The sequence below is a fragment of the Capsicum annuum genome, chromosome 3, assembly GCF_002878395.1.
Source record: "Capsicum annuum cultivar UCD-10X-F1 chromosome 3, UCD10Xv1.1, whole genome shotgun sequence".
Lineage (NCBI taxonomy): Eukaryota > Viridiplantae > Streptophyta > Magnoliopsida > Solanales > Solanaceae > Capsicum > Capsicum annuum.
The window spans coordinates 258848425-258857788 of NC_061113.1; the positions used below are offsets into that span (position 1 = coordinate 258848425).

The 9364-nt window shown below is 36.8% G+C and overlaps 1 non-coding gene across 1 annotated transcript; it reads left to right on the forward strand.

Annotated features, from left to right (window-relative positions):
* The first annotated feature begins 6733 nt into the window (after positions 1-6733).
* Positions 6734-6840, forward strand: LOC124897338. Its single transcript, XR_007054060.1, has one exon. It is a non-coding gene; the product is annotated as a small nucleolar RNA R71 (small nucleolar RNA).
* Positions 6841-9364: the final 2524 nt, after the last annotated feature.

Sequence of the window (9364 nt, forward strand, 5' to 3'; positions counted from 1 at the left end):
CACAAACTCAGTAATATCTCGTTTCATCCCACTCCACCAATAGATCTCCCACAAATCACGGTACATCTTAGTGGACCCTAGATAAATCAAGTTGCGTGCACCATGCGCTTCTACCAGAATTTGTTTCCTCAAGTCATCTACACCTGGCACACAATGATGACCCTGACAACGCAACACACCATCTCCCCTTTAGGAGAAAACCTCAAAATTCTGATCCTTGACTGATTCCTTTAACTTGACTAGATTGGGATCCCTATCCTTCTTTTCCTTTACCTCGAAAATTATAGATGATTCTAAACTACTTTGAACCTATATGTTACCTTCTTCCGAATCAACTAGGCGAATATCTAGTCGGGAAAGCTGATAAACTTTCTAAGATAGCTTCTTCTTACTGTCCTCAACATGAGCAACACTACCCATAGACAGTCTACTGAGGGCATTGGCGACTATGTTGGCCTTGCTCGGATGGTAAAAGACACTCATGTAGTAATCTTTCAAAAGCTCTAACCACCTTCTCTAACGGAGGTTAAAATATTTCTTAGAGAATACGTACTGAAGGCTTTTATGATCTGTGAACACATCTACATACACCCCATATAAGTAATACCTCCAAATCTTTAAGGCTAAAACTACAGCTGCTAACTCAAGAACATGAGGTGAATAATTCTTCTCATGGGGTTTAAGTTGTCTGCAGGTGTAGGCTATGACCTTACAATGCTGTATGAGGAAACAACCCAAACCTACTCTAGATGTATCACAGTACACTACGAACCCATCTGAACTATTTGGCGGAGCTAAAACTGGGGCTGAGGTGAGTCGAGTCTTCAACTCATGAAAACTCTTCTTATAAGGATCTGACCACTGAAACTTGACTTTCTTCTGAGTCAATCTCAACATAGGGGATGCAATAGATTAAAACCCCTCAACAAAATATCTATAATAGCCAGCCAGACCTAAGAAACTCTTGATATTTGATGGAGAGATAGGGCAAGGCTAGTTTCATATTGCTTTAGTCTTCTGAGGATCAAATCTAATGCCATCACCAGAAACTATATGACTAAGGAATGCTACTAACCTTAGCCAAAATTTGAACTTACTGAATTTGGAAAACAACTGATGATTTTTGAGAGTCTACAATACTGTTTAAAGATGGTCTGCATGATCACGCTCACTGTGGGAATAGCCAAGAATGTCATCTATGAAAACTCTAATGAACATATCCAAGTACTGCTAGAACTCACGATTCATCAAGTCTATGAAAGAGGCTGGGGAATTGGTACGACCAAATGACATGACTAAGAATTTAAAGTAACCATACCGAGTTCAGAAACTATTTTCAGAATGTCACATTCTCTGACTCTGAGCTGATGATAGCCTGATCTGAGGTCTATCTTAGATAAATAGTTGGCACCCTAAAGTTGGTCAAACAAGTCATCGATTTTGGGGAGTGGATAATTGTTCTTGTCCATGACTTTATTAAGTTGGCGGTAATCTATACATATTCTCAGAGAATCATCTTTTTTTTGCACGAATAAGACTGGTGCACCCCACGGGGACACACTGGGTCTGATGAATTCCTTATCTAGGAGATTATTTATCTATTCTTTAAATTCTCTAAGTTCTATTGGTGCCATTCTGTATGTAAATATAGATATAAGTTGAGTATGTGGAAAAAGATCAATGCCGAAGTCTATTTCCCTTTTAGGAGAAATTCCTAGAAGATCTTCGAGAAAAATATCTGAATATTCATTCACTACTGGGACTGATTCAAGATTGGGAGTTTCAGAGCTAGTGTCCTTAACTTGAACAAGATGATAGACACATCCCTTAGATATCTTTTTCCTTTCCCAAAGGTAGGAAACAAGCTGACCCCTAAAGGCTAAAGTACTATCCCTTCACTTTAGGACAAGTTCATTCGAAAACTGAAACTGGACAAATCTATTTCTATAGTTGACTGTGATATAGCAGGAATAAAGCCAATCAATGCTGAGAAGACATCGAAATTAATCATCTCTAATTTGACTATGTCTGCTGAAGTGACTTTCTCAAATATCATAACTGGACAGTTCCTATATACCTATCGGTCTATGATGGTTTTACCTACTGAGGTAGAGACTAAGAGGGTCTCTGCTAGAATTTCAGGAATAACTTCAAAATCAAATGCTATGTAAGAGGTAACAACAGACAAAGAAGCTCCTGGATCTAGCAAAGAGTAAACATATACATGAAAGATCTGTAATATACCAGTGACCATATCAGGAGAATTTTCCTAATTTTGTCGGGACTGAAGAGCATATAATCTATTTGGGCGTTACCGAGCTAGTGACGCTGGATGTGGCACCTACTAGTTCTGGCGACTGGACTGAGCTGAGGAATAGTTATGCTGACCCTAAAAACCTAAGTGGGGACAATCTCTAACTCTGTGGCATGGCTTACATAATTTGAAATACACATCATTGGCAGCTCTGCAAATACCCTTATGGTTATTACCATAAGTCTGAAAAAGAGGATTGGTTCGGGCACTGCTAATACTGCCCTGAGATTTAGAGCCTAGTGCCCTATCTTTGTTATGCTACCTGAGCTTAGAAATTGGAGCACTGGCTGAGGAAGGAGCTTGAACGGATGACTTTGGGCGGAACTGAGAATGGTTACCACTCTCTGACATAGGATGGATAAAATTAAAGCTACCTATTGTAGCTCTCTTATTGTGCTTCTCTCTCTCTTTAATCTTATTCTTCTCTATTTATTGAGCATGGATCATAAGCCTGGCTATGTCTATCTCACTAATCAACATGGCGGTCCTGCACTCCTTGACCATACTATCATTCACCCCAGAAACAAACTTACTCATCTTAACCCTGTTGTCTGCCACTACATGAGGAACATATCTATCTAGTTGAGTAAACTTAAGAGAATACTCTTTCACTATCATGTTACCCTGCCTGTGGTTGATAAAATCTAACACCTTTGCTTCTCTCAGCTCTAGGGGAAGGCATATATCAAAGAAGGCAGTGGCAAACTCTTCCCACTCAATGGGCCCTACATCAATACCCCTCTCTACTTTTCACTGTTTGAACAATGTGTGAGCCAAATCCTTCAACTGATATACAACTAGCTCAAAACTCTCACTAGCGGTAACCCCCATGATATCTATAACCTTCTGAACCTGATCAAGGAATTCTTGAGGGTCCTCATGTGTCTTAGACCCAAAAAAAGATAGAGGATTTATCCGGGTGAAGTCTTGAATCCTAGCTGCAGCAGTATTGGCAACTGGCTTATCCAAAATAGCAGCTGGTCATTTATTAAGTAGAAACTGAGTTAGCAAGAATAGTTAATCCAGCTCTGACCGTTGCATAAGAGATGTGTTCGTCCAAGGGATTTGCTTGGACGGGCTGAGGGGTTGACTAATTCCCGTTTCTTCTTTTGGGAGGCATGTTCTATAAATGAAAAGGGAGAAATGGATTAAACTGAGAGTTGAATTTGAGCTCATTCTCACTGGCATGACATAAATACTGAAAGAAGGGAAACTATTCCTAAAACATCTTATAGCCTCTTGTACATAAATGTGGCGCAAAATACTCCCAAGCACAAGACTCTACTAAATATGATTTTCAAACTTCCTAGGACTCTATTTAACCTGGCTTGATAGCAAGTTTGTATGCCTCGAATCTAGTACCCAAAACTTCACATCGTTCTCATGACCCCGAAGGATTATAAGCTAACCCATGAATGATATTTGTAACTGAGCACTGCATAATATACTGCATAAATGCAGAATAAAAGGGTAAAAGGCCATAAGGTTTAAAACTAAATAATAATAATAATAATACTGAACGTGGTATAACAATACTAAAACAACTAAAATAACTAAAATTACTGAAGTATGGATATCTAGTCTGAAAGCCTCTAAACCATCTGAATAAAAAGTTGATGGGACATTTCCCCAACTAACTTCGACTGCTAAAGTAAACTAAGTACTGAAATACTGGAATGATAAAGAATCCTTGAATGATGAGGACTTACTGCTAATCTACTGCTGCTGACTAAAACCTGAGCTTCTAAGTGAGATCGAGAACTTGAGCGTCCGAACCTATGGTCTAAAACACCGTAGCACAAAAGAAAAGTATGCCTCAGTATGTAAGAATGTATTGGTACACAAGTGAGGTAGGCTAAATGCATGGGGTTCATATGCATGAACTATAACTGACCGATAACATAAATATGAACATGAACATGACTGCGTGAGGATACATGCGTGGAAACATAACTGCAACTAAAACATAGGGATTCTTAATGCTAAATGTACTGATAACATGGATTATTGATAACGAATATAACTTTTACTGGGTGACTGTTTCTGACAGTCTAGGTTCTAATGGAACTAGCTTAGTTCTGTAATAAGCTGAGTGACTGTATCTGACAGTTCTAAAATCTGTAGAACTTTCTGAGTTCTATTTTTTAAACTAAGACTGAGACTATGGGAAGTAGTCATCTAACCGATATGCCCCTAATAAGCTATTATAGCTGAGTTGGGGTCCAATCTGTAACCCTAATTGGAAGGGTGTCAATACTGCACCACTAAAAATAAGACAAACTGTGAGTGATCCTCATCTGGTAGTGCCCCCAAAGGAGATGGTGGAACCCTTATTTGGCAGTGTTAATTTACCTCATCAACCCTCAACTGTCAGTGTTGATGTCTTAACCTATGCTGGCTATATAGTTCGGGAATGCAAGGATTGCTTCTAAGGTATCACAATCTCTACTGTAAGTGTGTGCCCTTATCCTTGGGTTCGCTCAGTGCTAAATCCCACTCATAACTGAATAGACACTGAACTGATTATACTAAGATGAACTGGACTGATTTCACTGAGTTCTGCGGACTAACAGAATATTACATAATTCTGTTAACTGACTGAGTTCATGAGAATATTGAGTTTTCCTAAGTCATGTTACTAACTGAATCCTACTGAGTTCTGAAACTAACTGAGAATACTACTGATTATGGTGTGACTAAGATTATCAGGAAACTGAAACTGACTCTGGGCACACAGCTAAATTGTCGGGTATAAATACCCCAATAATTGATAGCATAATAGTAAATCAGGGCATAAGTTCGAAAGCACAGCAATGGCTATATATATGTCCATAATTCATTGACTAAGATATTTCATCAAACACTTGACATGAATTAACTTGTACATGAATGGGGATTTCATATTAATATACTATAATGGCCCTTTTGCCTTCACCTAGGCAATTAATCTAACACATGGGGAGCATTCTTTGGTTATACCATCATCAATGCATCTAATTATCATGGTTGCATAAATTAATTAGAAATTTGAAGGGGTTTATCATGAATATTATGAAAAAAATCACATAATAGGATCAATCATTGGAACATGGAATTTTAAAACATGAATCAAAATCCAACAACAACATGAACATGAATCTCAATTCAATTAAATTATGAACATTCATAAATACACAATTCTTGGATTTTGAAAAGAGATTCTTGAGCTTCATGGGTGAAAATGACCCATGAATGAAAAATTGACATACCTTGATTGTAAGTTTCTTGAAGTTCTTGGAGAGATTCTTGGAATTGGCTTTGATTTCATAAAAGCTAGGGTTTTGTTTCTTTGGAGAGAATGTTTTTGATTTGAGGAAAACTTGAGTAAATAATTATTTAAAACATTTTTAGAAATTAAATTCCACACATGGACGTGTTAAAACCTTGGGAAAAGACCAATTTATCCCTGGAAGAAACATTTATTTTTTGTCAAAATTTCCCAATTTGGCAGGTTGGCGCGATACGGTGCTGGCGCGCCGTGTTTCTGGAAATTGCCAACTGGGAATTGTGCTGACGGCGCAACGCGGTGGAATCGCATTAGTACACTGGAAATTGACAACTCTAAAATTGAGCCTTGGCGCGATGCGCCATAATCACTAAAGCTCACTGAATTTTGACGATTGCCATTTTGGCATGCTCCACGACGCGTTGATGGCTCAAGTGGCACACTATCTTTTACTAAAATGAATCTAACTCTTCGCCCAGGTGTCAGATTTGGACGAATTTGGAATCGATGGAAAGCTTATTCAATTTTTCACACAACAAAAAGTCAAAATCTTGAAAATTCCACATTTATAAAAGTAGATTCATCTTCAAAAAAAAGTATTTAACATTTTTGGGATGATTTTAAGCTAGGTAGAAGTACGAGGTACTACAGAAATTATTGAGGTTGAGCCTAAAAATTGCCCTACGAGTAACTGGGCTGACACTTTCAATAGTGATTTTATGCATTACCATAGTTTTCATTTCTCTTTTATGCATTTTCCAAAAAATCCACCAACTCAAAATATTATATGGATAATATGTAGAGTGACTCAATGAATTTCATACCAAGCCTGACCCTGCTGAATTGCATTAACTTGTGCTTGAGGTTGATTCAAAACTTAACCTATTGAATCATGTTATTATTTGGTTCTAAAAGGAGGCCAAATATGCAGTCAAGGTTGTGATACTGTCTACCTCGATCATACCTATCGGCTTCTTTACCAGACTTCTGTATACCTACCATTTCTATTTGGGATTACCTTATGCAATTCAGTTAAGGCGAGTACGGAAATCACTATAGGTTTCTCTAATGCTTGACCACCTATAGTTGAATCTAGTAAAACTTTTATGTTATGGTCAAGACCTTCGACAATAGTATGAGCTAATACTTTAGCCTATTGGTGATATGGATAATTTCTAAGAAGAGATTTGAATCTCTCCCAAGCATAATAGAAATTCTCATCTGTATTCTATTTTAAACTTAAAATCTCTCTCCTCAACCTTACAGTTTTGCCAAACAGAAATAATTGGATGAGTAACTTTTTTTCCATGTCGTCCCAATTTGTGATTGAGTTTGAAGATTTTCCTTTAAAAATTTCTTCACTTCCCCCAATAGTGAGAAGGCGAAAGAGTAAGCCTCACATAATCTGTTTAGACTCCATCATGAATGAAAGTGTCACTGATCTCCAAAAAATTTTGTCAATGGACCTGTGGATCCTCATGTGACAAGACTATAAACTGTCCCTATCGTGAAAAAATTGCACCATGTTTTGCTTAAGATGAAATCTACCCCCAGGTTCCAGTTTGTAGATATTGGAGGTAATATTAGTTGAAAATGGGATTGCTACTTCGCACACTTTTCTTTGGTCTGTTGTTATTCAGCCATGACTGTAAGGGTGGCTTTGCCCTGTTGAACTTGCAGGATGGAATAAATAAGTGATACTTCTCTTGTCAAATAGTTCAAGCTTCTCTCAGGTTTGGGATATGGTTCAACCAAATCTCTTTTCCTTACCAGCTTACTAGAAATTGAAAACTATGGCTGCAAGTTTAATAGCTAAGACCAAGTTGTCAGCACTTACAAAATAGAATAGTAAAACTAAAAATTCGAGAGTTACTAGATTTTCATGTCCTCGACAAAAACAAAAAAAAATTATTGTGTCCTACCACACATGCAAGTGTACGTGGAGTAATAAAGTGGACCTTTTGTGCCAAATATCGATCCCACGGAAATTAGGTGTTTAGCAAGCAATCCAATTCTAGTGATTACTAATAAGATTAAATAAGTGTGAGTTGTTACCAAAAAAGAGTTTAGATTTTGTAAATTTAAAACTAACAATAAATAATAACGAGAATATAAAGTGCTTGAAAAAATAATGAGGAAAAAATCCAGGGTCGAGGCAATTTGAACAATCCTACATAGCTATATCTCTTTGCATAAATTAACAATCTTTGTTGTTAATTGACGGGGTTGATAAAATGATTATGGTATTTTGAGCCTCTAATAGTCTATTTAAATTAACCCCACAACTACATAATTGAGAGGGGATGTGAGAACTAGTTCAAACACATTTGTCTGACATCCTATAATTGAATCAAATGGGGAGACTTAGGTATATTCTTATCCTAATTGTGAATCCTATCTTTAATTATTTTAAAATACAATGCACTTCATTTGCTCCACGTTCTAATCTAATGTTCCTCCTTCTGGGCCCACAGTAGGAATATAAATTTACTCTAAAGGTCGTGAGTCAATAGAATAGTAATAACAAGAACATATGAACAACCAAATATGATAATCAGCTTAAAACAAACTTAATTAAATGCTAAGTACTCATGTTTATAGCCTCAACCCTAGCAAGAGGTTTTTTAGCCACTCATAATCTACTTACAATATCCAAATTAATTTAGTTCATACAAGAATTATGTAATGAAAAGAAAAGAATATAAACCTTATTTGGAGCCTTCTACGTGTATTTTCTCTCCGAAATCTCCAATAATCCCTAGAGTAGATGCGAAGTGTCCTATTTATTGTGTAGTGTAAGTTTTTCTCAAAAATACCCAAGGTCATGGCCCTCCCTTATTGTGCGGCCTACCTAGCATGGCACTCTCTTATTGCATGGTCTAGCTAGCGTGGCACGCTCTTATCGTGCACCCACACTGTTTCTTACAATTCAGATTATGTCCAGCTCTGTACCACACCCAAATCATGGAAAGCTACTATTTTGGTGGTCCAAACTCTTCCAAACATGCTCTTTAACATTGATCCGTGACTTTGATTGCATCACATGTCAATATTGATGTGTTTTTGGTTTCAATCATCAAATTATCTAGCTTGAAATGCTTCATTTGTGCACTTCTTAATCCATAGTTCACAAAAGTTTCTCCTTGTTTATTCACCCATTGTGGCTTGGGTATGGATTCATTTATCACCTAAAGTGGCTCCAATAGACTCCTAAAAAAACTTATCTCAAGAGGTAGACTATACAATACGCAAAACTTATCAAAAATACACCAGTAAAAGCATAACTTAGGACAATTTGACTAGTTATCTTGTCAAACTTTCCCTTGGCCATTTTAACCCTTGTATTGATTCAATTGAACTATAAACCACCTAAACAGAAGGATTATCTCCTAATTACACAAATAAGCACGTTATACCCCATTAAGCACATCAAGTTATCCTCAAAACTAAGCTAAATACATGTAAAGAATGACTCTTAAGAGTATAACTACACCTAAGATCAGTGTCCAAAGCAAGATTATTAGGGCCTTTCCCCTTCCAATCATATCTAATTTCCTATGTTCCAATCAGTTGGTGTTTGTGGAATATCTATCTTTTGGGGTCAAAATATTTATATATTCATCAATTGGTTCAAGCGTATTCATCTTAGGTGATCTAAAATGAGATATCTAGATTTATATCTAAAGTGATAGTGTGAGCTATGTTGAGTATGAAAATTTAAAATCATTTATAAAGAATTAATGATCATGAAAGGATTATTAAAATAAACAAAGAGTGGACCGTAT